At 37.7% G+C, this 13,011-nt stretch overlaps 1 protein-coding gene across 2 annotated transcripts in view; it reads left to right on the top strand.

Moving 5' to 3' along the window:
* The first annotated feature begins 367 nt into the window (after window positions 1-367).
* The window catches only part of LOC139958985 (histone deacetylase 4-like), an 88,150-nt gene continuing 75,506 nt past the window's right edge, over window positions 368-13,011 (top strand). For both annotated transcript variants that reach the window (XR_011789926.1, XR_011789925.1), the window contains exon 1: window positions 368-526. The gene's annotated coding sequence lies outside the window, so the exon portion shown is untranslated. The remainder of the gene's footprint in view (window positions 527-13,011) is intronic.

The following is a 13,011-nucleotide window of genomic DNA, read 5'->3' as shown; positions in this document are numbered from 1 at the left end:
TCGTACAGTACTAAAGAGCTCTCTACAAGAGCTGCTTATGTATAGTTAAGCGAGTGCTGTTTCTATATTTAGATTCAAGCCAATAAAATGATAGATTTCGTTTGATCCACGTACTCAGGCGAGATAGCAACGCGCGATGCGAGGAATCTTCACTGCCTATTCCTGCTGCCGCAATTTCTTGCATCTTCTTTTCTTCTTGCTGGTTTTCTTCCTCTCGAGGTAGGAGAATATGAGGAGGTAAAAAGCTGCCTCCTTGGTTAGACCCTGGGATTGTGGGTCTCGCTGTAATAAAAACAATCGGATTGTTACTAAAAATAAAATATATACGATTGGCTATCCCAAATCACATGATCCCCGTCAGGAAATATCACAGTTCACAGTGTATGTACGAAGTAGCCGGTTAACTTTGCTAGCTTGTTGTTGTATCACAACATGGCGACTCATTGAGGTAGTTTCTAGTCTCTTAGCAGGGATTTACATCTCATGTCTGACGCCACAAGGATCTATCATATGAGTGACATTCGAGGTAAGATACTTTAGTTAACAGTTCGTTCATTTATGATGTTTTGTAATGTTATACGGTTCTTTATGGAAAAGGGACAGTTGAAATGAGATGTGCGGAATGTTTATAAGCCTACATCAGGTTTTACTATAGGCCTAACGTTAGGCATAGGCTACAAGCTATATTACAGTTACAGTAACTCTAAGGCAGTCTCTACTTAGGCCAGTGGTGGATCATGACATGATCAAGTTTAACTACTACTAGTATTATGTTATGACTTACTGCAGTTACGACAACGGTAGACTAAGAGAGTATGTCTTGGCAACGAAACCACGAGAGTGGCTACTCTAGGCTAAGCCATAGGCCCTAGCCTAGGCCACAGGGAAACCAAGGACATAGTTCACTTCAGTGTAGCATTACACCACAGCAATGTTAGTGTAAGCCCACAGTAATTTCACAGCCCTAGTTATGCAAATCAATTTGTTGGTAAAACTCTTAGTGATTCGGCAAGAAATATTCCACACTACACCTAGCAAAAACTGATGCTTGATTAACAGGTCATGAAATTTGGATCAAAATCCAATAAGAGGAAATTAACAAGACATCTTGTTTGAAGTTGATTCTAGGCTAGGATGCAAGCACAAATCGCACATAATGCCAATGTCCCTAAATTATCAACCTGGAAATTTCCAGACAAAAAAGTGGAGATTGGTGCCTAAAGCATGGAGATTCCACAATTTCCTTTTATGGACAAAAAGTTTTACTTAACTTTACTGTTCAGTGAAATGATTTTGAATGGTAGTTTATAGGATAAAGAAAAGAACTTTTCTTACATGTTGCTAAATTGATAATGTACTAGGAATCCAAGACTTAGTTGTATCCAGGAATTCATATTGTGTATTTACATCAATAGATTGTTTGCTAAGTAGCCAATAAACTTCTAACTAAATTTGAAATACTTTATAGTGAGCTTGGAAATGGCTCTATTACAGTCCGGTGTAACTGGTAACGTTTTTATTGCGTAACTTGGTAATGTTTTCCGAGGACTTGGATCTGTCTACAGTAGTATTGTTACTAGGAATTTAATAGTTGCGTCCGCTCAGAAAACTTGTGTCCCTGCAGTCCCCCATAAAAAAGGAACTATAAAATACCTCTACAGGAACACACAATACTTAGTTATAATGACCCCTGATAACACATTTGCTTGAGCACAATGGAAGTGTGTACTGATTGGCCTAAAATGTGCACAACAAAAATCAAAAGATGAAAACTTAACTTATATGCAACAACAAAATAACTGTGGAATTCTGAAGCGGTATATTTTGCCAGCCTAGACATCATGCAATGCACACCACTGCATGATATACAACTCCCTTACATAGCGTCTGTGAAAATGTAAGGGAGAAAACCAGATACACAGACGCTGTGAATGTGAGAAATCAATGTAAAGTAAAGCATCTAGAGAGAGAAAATGCCAGCATAAAAATCCCGCTGGTTATCAACTGATTTAATAGCACCACTAAAAATATGTAGAAAATATTATGTATAGATCATGAGGCCATGAGAACAACCTCCTTAAAAGGCCTGTAGACTCCTAGATTCATTGAAAACAGGGTCAGGATGGAGTTTGGCTGAGCGGGCACACATGCCGGGGGTCCAGGGCAATATCCTGGTGGGGGTCCCCGGAAGAAGGACCTTTTGAGAAATGTTTGATAAAACTGTGGTAAAGCATTTGATAAGAACTGTGCAGCCTATTACTATCATGCACTGTGCTTCTGGTGTGAGATAAAATTTACAACACATGGAAAACCCCTATTTTTGAAATAACTCCAAAGATTGCATATCTTTTATATAGCTGCAAAGATTATTATGGATGCAGTTTGGGTTCCTTGAAACCTTCAATGAATAATAAAAAGATTGTATTAAAATTTGCAAATTTGTTGCCAATTTGGTTATGAAATATTTCAAACATGAAGCACTTGCTATTTTGGCTAGGCTTAGTTTTCAGTATAGCCGGTTAACCGTTAACGGTAGGATAGAATTTCTTATGTAACTGAGAAAAATTAAGAAATTTTTTCCTTTTTTGTTCTGGTAAACACAAGGGGTAGTTCAACTTCTTATTTAGGATATGCTCATGTCTTTTCTACTGAAATAATCATGTAAATAAAGTGTTGAAAGCACTTGGTCAAACAGAGTAATGTATCATACTGTATGTACAGTACAACAGAAGTTACTGGAAAGATAGGCTAGTGGTTTTCCAAATCAGTGGCTAGCATATTGGTAAGCGGCTGTGTAACCATAAGATACATGCAGCAAAGAGTTCTGCTGCCGTAGTTTTGTACAGTGAAAAGCCCCATGACCAAAATGACAAGGGCAGTTGAAGGAGGGGCAAGGTGGAGAAAGTCTGTTGACAGAGGGGCAGGGCGGGTAAAGAGAGGGACAGGACAGGCCGTTACTTTGAAACAGCGAAGCTAGGCTGCTGGCCGAGGACTTGCTCACAACTTTTACGAACCCCTGACGTTAAAAGTAACCATTAACAGATACCCCAATTAATCCAATTATATTCAAAGTTGAACGAATATTTCCCCAACCACTATAGGCAAGTCGGTCCAATCCCGGCCAGTTCCGATCACTTTTCCATTACAGTATGTAAAAAACTTTATTTTCACAACTTAGAAATTTTTTGGCAAAGAAGGAATTACTGTGGTATGAATGCACCTTTTACTTTGGCAATTCTCAATGTGGAGAACAAACATACAATGAGATGAAAAGTCCTTTTTCAGTATCAGAGATGTTAGCTTCCCATAAAATTCATAAGTTGCCTCAATTCATGACATTTTGTGATCAAAACAATACAAATGTGAGCCTTGTATATGTTGCCACATCTCACTAAAATGATCGGTTTTCAAAATTGTTACTAGCGTTCCATTATTGAATTAAACACAACTTATGTAGGTCCTACAGAAAAAAGTTGAAAACAAAACACAGGGAATAATTAAAATTAGGGAAACTGATTAGCAATTATGCTAATCTTCAATTTGATTAGCATTCATATATCTTCGTAGGATATTGTACAGTAGTTACATACAGACATGTGAGGTAGAAAGAGTAATTTCGCTTGTTACCTCAATTCGTGCACTGTGTTGTACATACAGTACAGTATGTAACTGCACTGATAGACAATACTGACAAGTGCTGTAGTTGCTGTCTTCTTTAGTCAAATTGTAACCACTTTTTCAATTGCAAGTTTAATCTGCAAAGCCGTAACGAAAACGGCCAAACTTCCCACAGTGAAACTAAGAAACATCAATTCTGTATTTTCAGACACTTTAGGGATTCTTTCACCCATTTAGTGGAACTATACAGTAAACTTCAATGCTCCCACAAAGTTAGTGAAATTTGTCCATGCTTCATGCAGTTCGATGCCCGACCTTTACAAGTATAATTTCTAAATTTATGGCAGAATTTGGTCAAACCATGGAAGAATTCACATTGCTGAGAGATGGAACAAATGAATTTGATTCTTATCATACCTATATCAGCTGTGAAAGGCTTTGGTTGGCGTCACTAAGTTATAATTTTTTAATTCATGGACACTCGGACTATGAAGGAGGTAAACGAAAAGGTAGCAACTTCCATTATGACTGCAGTTACAGCAGGGCATGGGGGAGTAATTAATCTAGTATATATAGCATTGCAAAATACAAAATAGTCAAGTTTAAAGATGTATTGCAGTCTTCTACACATAAAGTATAGTATTCAATGAGAGAAAAACATTAGAGCCTTTTAAAAATGCTATACAAAATTTGAACACTAAATTATTTCCATGGGGATTCAACATTGTTTATAACAAGTAGACTGTCTCTAGTGCATTGGTATTTGGCCATATGACAGGTTGCAACAAACATTTTGCAAAAGATGCTGATACAGTATATTCCTTTAAGCTACGTAGGTACTGGCCGTAGAGGCATACATGCATGCATTCATATTCTGTGCTTTCGTATTCGAACAATCGAGTAAGGTAAGGCCAATTGCAGTTTTGACTAGTTCATTTGTTATCATTAAGTCATCAAGTCTGCAAATGGGGAGCATCATATGCATATTAAGCAACTAGGGACTCCATCATAAAAATGTATCAAAAGTTTTGCTCTGCAGGAAACGCAGATTCTTATTCGCAAAACGTGGGTTTTTGACTTGCACACTGTAGTGCGAAGCTGGACAAATTATTCCCTTATGTGCCCCCACAAATCATCGCTTTCGGCCATTTTCAGCAAGGAATGCTGATCTTGTATCTTGAAGCTGCCATGGTTTTGTTGTAGAGACCCCAGTAACATCTGCACACATTGCTTGTAGCAGACGTGTTTGTAGTTTGAGAATTTTTTTCATTTTGCAATTCTTTTGGCCAACTAACATCTGTCATAATGACTTTTTAAGATTCATAATTATGTTAAGTCTCTCTGCTTTGAGAATTACAGCTTGATAAAATAGTTGTTTTCCCGTGCCCCACTAGTGTCATTGTTTAAGGTGGTCGCTCCTAACCGTTTCGGTCGAGTATATTTTTATTCCGTCCGCATTTGGATCGCTATATATAGATGTATACGGCCGAAGGCTACGTCCATAATGGAGCGTGACGTTCTCACTTAACATCGTAGAATGAAGAGTAGGCGGTGAAAATGAGAGAAAGGAGAATTTGAGTTAAAAGCCAAAATTGGATTGCAATAGGGAAAGGTTAGTATTAAAATAGAAACACAAATTGACAAAACTTTTTGTGCAAGTTTAAGTAGCCTTCTGATCTGCTGTTGACACATGTTGTTCCATGGAACAACCTACTGTACTGGATATGTTGTTAAAGAGGTTTAGCATTTGAAAGCTGCAATAAAACAGGCTCAAAATCTGCCTCTTATCTGCGAGCTTCTGCAGTATCTATACAGACAGGTACAGGTACATGGTTTTTCAGGATAGATTACTGACTTGTTGTCAAATCTATGGCCCATGGAGGGAAAAATTTATCCAGTATCACATCGCAAAATGCTATTCAAGGTGGTCGAAATTGCTACTGTGTAGAAGTCCAGAAATGTACATGTATAGCAGTTTTTGTACGTGACAGGAAGCAGATAGTATAAAAATTATTTTTACCAAATTCAGAGCCCTCTAAACTGCTACATAAAATTGCAGCCATTCAAAACGTGAACACTAAATTATTCACTGCTATGGAATTTATACAGCTAGGCTAAGTAGTATTGCTGTGCAATGTCACCCAGCTTTGGGATGTCTGTTAACAAGCCTAACAATGTCATCATTACAATTTAGCAGGTTTTAGTCGCCGTCTCTTAGTTATACCGTGGAGTAGTTCCGGTTGCAGATCTCGCATACGTTAGCTCAGGTGTTTACGCCGGTGCCTTCCAATCATAAAGTCCCCGGTTCGAGTCACTCCAAACTTAATGTATGTCGTCCAGTTGCAGAGTTGTTGACAATTCATAATCATGGACGTTAAATATGAATGTAAGAGACTGACTTCCGTCAGCTTGCGGCTTTGATAAGCCAGTGAGGCTTCTTCGCGAGTTCCTGCTTGCAGGAGGATCTAAAATACATACATACACTGTACATACTAGTTTGAGCCTATACTTGAAGCTATACTGTACATGCTTGTTGGATGGATGTACTCTAGCTGTTGCTTCCACCCTTTGATGCAAATGGCAATATTATCAGATAAAGATTGAATGAAAGAAATGCCTGCCAGATAGTACTCAGGGTTGCAGTAAAAACTCCTCCTGATTCCATCATTTCAACGCTAGTGATGGCCAACCATCGTAATTTCGCAATGCGGACGCCGTTTGTCGGCATTACCACCCAGGAGTGGACTTTCTGATAGCATTTTCTTGTCAGGACTCTTTTACTGCTGAGAGGAATTTGGGCAATTTTAACAAACAAGAAGCATGCTATACAGACTGTTTTGAACTCTGTTCTAGAAAATACACCAAACAGTTCATCTTAAGATCAAATTTCTATCGACATTTTGTTGTTGTCACGGCTCTCTCACAAAGGCTTTTACGGATATTTAAGTAATTCTCCCTTGTTCACATGTATACGCAAGTAAAATGCACACATGTACAGTAGGCAGTTTCACATGCTGTGCACTTGCAGCTTCTACCTTGCATATACAGTAGGTAATACAAATATTCATTACTTATGCATTGGATACCAACATGTTGAACAGTTATTATTTAGAAAATGTGGACAATGCCTTTTGCTGTTCAGTACCTTTGTTTATGGAAATCACTGCAGAACCGTGTCAAAAACAGTTTTGTGTAAAACAAACAAACTGAACGTACTGTTACTTATGACACGTCTATAGCATGTTAAGCTGTGTGCAATAACTACAGTGTGCGGTCTGGTCCATTGCATGTTATGCAAAGATCTTGTATAGTTTTGCACTAAAATGTAATAATGTTCATTGAAATGAGCTATGTACTGTATGTGGCTCAGTCCTGTATAGACTTAGCAGTACAGCCTGACAGTGAACTGTTCCATATGTGTAGGCTACAGTACTCAGGCCTTTGACAGTAATGTTACTGAATGCAAAACATTGCTTTTGTGTATTCTGGACAGTACTGTATGAATGTTGTAAGGTTTGATGTATTTAACATGTCTAAAGATTCTTCAATAACATTTTTTCCAAGAACAAAATGATTATTCATTATTTTTCATTCGCTAAGACCAAATTGACAGATTTATAGCTTTGTATATAATAATTAATATTTGTGGAGGCCTGACAGACACTGAAGTGGCAAGGAAGAAAATTGGACTTTTTCAAAGTAGGAATCGACTTGCATACATAGTTACTTTGATATAAATCTGCAATGGTGGGCACTTCTTTACAAGAAACGAAAGTGAATAAATACAAACGAAACAATAGTTTGAAGGCTAAAAGGAGAAGTAGTGTCTATGTGAGAAACTGAATGTTCATTTATTTTGCCTCGTGGCTTACCTGTCCCCTCCCAACCTTGGAACTCTCGCTCTACACTTGAGTAGACACAAAGGCAACCATCATCATTGGTCTATGTGAAATGAACACTTTTCCCCAAAACAGTTAAGAACAAAATGTTTATTCCACTTGGGAGATATCACAGGTTTTAATGTTCCTTCAAGCACAAGGCTGAAGACTTGATCAAGTCTAAATACGACATCACTGAGCCACATGTGCTTCAGTTTTCGTATGTCTTTCTGTATATTATCACAATGTTTATTTTCTATCGTGGAGATGAGGTTTCTTCAAATGGTGTCCATCTAAAATATTGAAGCTTTAAAACATGACCTAATGATGTCAGGGGTTTACAGTGTCAACACTGTTTACATTTGACATGAATTAAAATTATGAAAAGAACATAAATAGAAAGTTAAAAGGTTTCCAGATCATATTGGTACTATGACATCACAGATTAACAAAATGACAGTTTCCAGATATATGACTTTTAAACTACTATGTAAATATCTCACAAAATGGTAGCAAGATTTTCCTTAGCAGTTTGGGATAATTGTTCTTAACAAAGATATCTGTCATATAAACTATTTAAGGTGATGGATGGGTTTTACGCCATTTCTAAAATCAGTCCTCACTTCCACTAATTGATACGTACAGTACCGCACGGTATCTGCTTCAAAAGCAAACCTTGTAAGGTGTTCTGCTCTGATGTGCTTCATTTCAGTTAATTATTTTCTATTTTATAAGTGGAACTGTGCAACGGACGACCTGGTTTTGTGGAGGGCAACCGATTCCTTAGAATTGGTTTGTTGTCTTTCTGACAATCTTTGAAAGTTGCTATATAAATGTATTAACTACTGTTACAGTGCCTTCTGCGTAATAGTAGGAAGGAAGGATTTCGTTAACCTAAAACATAGATCTATGTGTTATCAAGGCTGGATGACAGACTTGCAAGATTTTGTTGTTGTTGTTGAGATTTTGCATGCTTTGGACTTTGCTTAATTAAAGTTCTAGTAAAAACCATTGGTAAAGGAAAACTGAAATCTATTTGGCGTCCTAATTTGATACAGAAATGAAAATGTTTCTGTGTCTGAAGGATTGCAGCAACCTAATGCTAATTTTTTTTCCATTCCATCGTTGGGTGTAACATTTCAAACATTCCCCCCACCCCCTTTGGTACCCAGTTCTTATCTGGATGGAAGGAACTTTACTTCGTAGCATAGTAGTATTGCTCGGTATGCATTGTAACAATGATGTATTAACATGGAAAGGTCACTTCTAATCTGGGTCATCCCAGAACTCCTTTTATTTCAGAGTTGAGTTTACACTACCAAAGGGATGCAGAGAGATCCCTTCCATGTCCAACCCTTGTCTCTGCCTGAATTAAACTCTTAGTCTGATCTGGATCAAATATGTGTTTACAGCAGAGACTTGATGCGATGTTCGGTATTGTACTCGGATGTATACATCAAGTTGACGAGCTCCTATAATCTTCAGATAAATGGTTGCTGTTTTACAATGGTAAATAGTGTGTGTATCATATGGAAGCACATGGTATGCTTTAGTGTGTACTGGATGGAGTCGATTACAGTGGTGTATTGTGCCATCATCCAGCATGCACTCTTTCTGGCAACGTGTACTTAAATGCTGCCCCCAGAAAAAACCTGGTTGGATGGTAGACTCATGAATTATTATTATTATGATTATTATTATGGTATCCTGTTGTTTGGTTTCCATGAAATCTCTGCCCTTTAATGGTTGCACCACATAAACAAGGTTCTCTCCAAACTGTTGAAAGTATTTTGTGTACACCTTATGTGGTAGCAGCAGCAGCAGTTTCATACAAGCATACAGTACAGTAAATTACTCTAAAAGCAACTGTCTGTGTCAACTGTCCTTACATTTAATATCATATTTGTCAGAAATATGGGAGATACAGTATCACCATATACCAAGTTGGTTCAATCAAAAAGAATATATTTTGTGAAAAAGTTCACTTCCAACCACATTTATGACATATTTCATGTACATAGCATACAGTTGTTGTTAGTCTAGATACAAATGAAATCAAATATTAGAAAAGTGGATATTCTTATTGATCTCAACACACATCACTTCCTTTCTTTGTACTGATATGTACAGTATAAGAAAGTTTGTAAATAATCTTTTTGGAGTCAGAGTTATTACTATACAAATATAATTCAAGACAAATGAAAAAGCAAAAGGAAAAATCATCAAACAAGTGAAATCTCCCAAGTTAAAATGAAATACTGTAGTAGAGATAACACGCATTCTTCGAATTTTGGCTGATTGCTAGTACTACGGATTTTGATCGCTACTGTACCTAACCTGCATATAGTGATCTTAAGGTTTCATGCAAATCCGGTTTGAATGTTTGAATATATTTATATATACTGTACAGAAGTGCAGAGAAGTGAGGACAAGAAACCTTGAAATCTGTGGCTTTCCTTTCATTGGAATGATAAGCACCCCCCCCCCCATTATAAAAGAAAATATACTGTGGTTAGTCATGTGCAAGAAATATGATTAATATGTCCTGGTTAATAACTGACTTCTTATTTACATACTGTACAGTAACATGTACCGTATCAGTTCCTGTGTTTACTGAGAATCGAAGACTTGCTTCTGCATAAAACTGAACATTGTGGCTGTTATGACGAAATGCATACAATTTTGATTCAAAGAAATGTCGTGCATAATGTTTGCACAGTCATGAGCTGGCTTTTTTTTGCACTTTGTAGAATTTCATAATAACATTCTGTTGAATATTTTGGGTAAATAGTTTCCTTGCATTCTCTCCGTCTTCTACAGTTTACCTACTGTACCCTCCCTCCAAAGGTAAGACCACTATCTTCACTAAACAGTGAATGGTAGTGATACCACTACATATAGTTATGGTTCAAAAGCATACATGTCCAGTGCTTTTGTGTTCCATGAGTGTGGAATACGTTTACACGTATAGCACAACATTGATACAGTAAGTCACTATGAGCTAATCAGGTCAACAGATAGGGCGATAGGCAATTTCGACCAGTTTTGGTTGAAATCTCACAAACTACTGTAGCTACATTGTCTCTTAATGGAAGAGCATCGCTACATCCATGTTTTCAAACAATTACCTCTACCATTGGTTGTTGTGTTTAATATGTAAGTTAAAAATAATAAATCATTCTGATTTGTTTTGCATATTTGTGAGTGTGTGCTGTTTTGTGCCTCGCTTTTCTTTCTAAACAAGTTTAAATTACCCAGGATGCAAGCCGTTTGAGGACTTTGAATTCCAGACTGAAATCTCGCTTCTGGAATGATATACTCAGGATGCAATGTTGGAAGTTCCTTAAAAGCTTCCTGTCTGAGGAATTCCTCAACAGTCCTTTCCTTTTTTTTTGGTGAAAAGTGCAAAAGTATAAAGGAAGTTGTAGACTTTTTACTGGATTCTGAATAAATTAGCAGATCTGTCTAGTGAAGTTCATCACTATGTATATTACATCATAGTTCTAAGTGATGACAAGGGAAAGATAAAGTTATTTGATGTAAACATTTCTTCATTGGTCTCCTTTCTATTGGAAATAAGAAAAGCAAAAATTGCAGGTCTCATCCCATAATTGCCTTAGATCAGTGCTGCTATTAGTAGCCACTGAATTGCAACAATACAGTAAGTGCCCATGCATATCCACCACTTTTAATGCCCACTAGCTTTGTATGGTTGCCACACGCTTTTTGGTTGCCACTAACCTTTGACCTCTACTGACCTTACGTGACATTTTGCTGCCATTGACATGCAGCAGTGTCAACATTGAAAGTCATATTGCCGTTTTATTATGAGCATAAAAAGCCAAAAGAACAGTTCTTTATGACCGTTGACCTACTGATGTCATAAGTTACCAAGGTACTTTAGCCCATGCCCTGAAGGCATCTACCCACTGTGTTTGATGTCCATCGGCTTTATGATTGAGTACTTCAGTACACTGATTGGTCAACAGACATACATACAATATATGGGAACACATACACACACCCAAAAATGTTGTTTCATCCCCACCACAAAAAGTGGTGAAGTCCACCCCATGTTATTGTTTAACCTTGAGGTATCCCCTAATAATGAGCAATAACCCGCATATTGTCAGTTTAATGCCATGAGGCCATGGGGTGGGGTGGCAATTTAAATTACCAATTCTCACAAAAAGGCAACGAAAGCCACAACTGTGTCTCAACCCTAAAGTAGCTCTTAACATTATATGTCCCCATCATCCCTGACGATATGAAAATGACATCTTGTGCCAAGGAGTTTCCATTTCCTCTGATAAAACTTCTATTAATCTGGAAAACATCTATTTCCATTTTCAAACATGTTAATTTCCTCAAACGTTGCTGTAAGATGTCAAAGTTGTGACAACATAATTGGTGCGTTCTAAATAGTTAATGGAAACTGATTAGCCACCAGCGAACGGCGGAACTTTAAAATAACCCATCTCGATTTTGTCTTCTATCGTTTATTTTAATAGACGAATCCATCCGCCACCCTGAAAAGGAAGTTTGACTTAATATACCGTGAAGGCATTCGCACATCGCAGGTCGATATATGACTTTACAGAACCTTTTAGCGGGTGGGAATGGATTAATTGAAAAAGAAATGGATATTAATTTCGACCTATTGATATTTGAGAATAGGAAATTGATGTTGTCGGCATCATTAAGTCGATGCCATCGCCAATTACCTGCCTGTCATTTCCTTCTCTAATCAGTCGTAGAGTTAAGTAACCGAGTTCTACAAAGGCATTAATTTGTTTAAAGTTGGTAATTGATACCTAATCCTCGGCTCAGGATATGTGAGCCGAGTCTTTTTTTATAGCAGCTGCTGAATAGCATTCAAACATAAATTTACTAAAGTGTAGAGATAAAAACCTGATTACATTATTGCTTATTACTTGTAAATTGTATTCCATTGTCCACCAAGTGTCCTCTAGACTGTTTTCTATTGTCCACCAAGTGTCCTCTAGATTGTCTTCCATTGTCCACCAAGTGTCCTCTAGATGATCTTCCATTGTCCACCAAGTGTCCTCTAGACTGTCTTGCAATTGTCTTCCAAGTGCCCTCTAGACTCTCTTCCATTGTCTACCAAGTGTCCTCTAGACTGTCTTCTATTGTCCACCAAGTGCCCTCTAGACTGTCTTCTATTGTCCACAAAGTGCCCTCTAGACTCTTCTATTGTCCACCAAGTGTCCTCTAGACTGTCTTCTATTGTCCACAAAGTGCCCTCTAGACTGTCTTCCATTGTCCACCAAGTGTCCTCTAGACTCTTCCATTGTCTAGACTGTCGTCCATTGTCCACCAAGTGTCCTCTAGACTCTTCCATTGTCCACCAAGTGCCCTCTAGACTCTTCCATTGTCCACTAAGTGTCCTCTAGACAGTCTTCCAATGTCCACCAAGTGCCCTGTAGACTGTCTACCTTTGTCCAGCAAGTACCCTCTGATCCATGTATTGACTCTTTAATAATTTTTACGAAGC

The sequence above is a fragment of the Apostichopus japonicus genome, chromosome 18 (genome assembly GCF_037975245.1).
Source record: "Apostichopus japonicus isolate 1M-3 chromosome 18, ASM3797524v1, whole genome shotgun sequence".
In the NCBI taxonomy this organism is placed as follows: domain Eukaryota; kingdom Metazoa; phylum Echinodermata; class Holothuroidea; order Aspidochirotida; family Stichopodidae; genus Apostichopus; species Apostichopus japonicus.
This window is presented reverse-complemented; position numbering and strand designations above follow the sequence as displayed.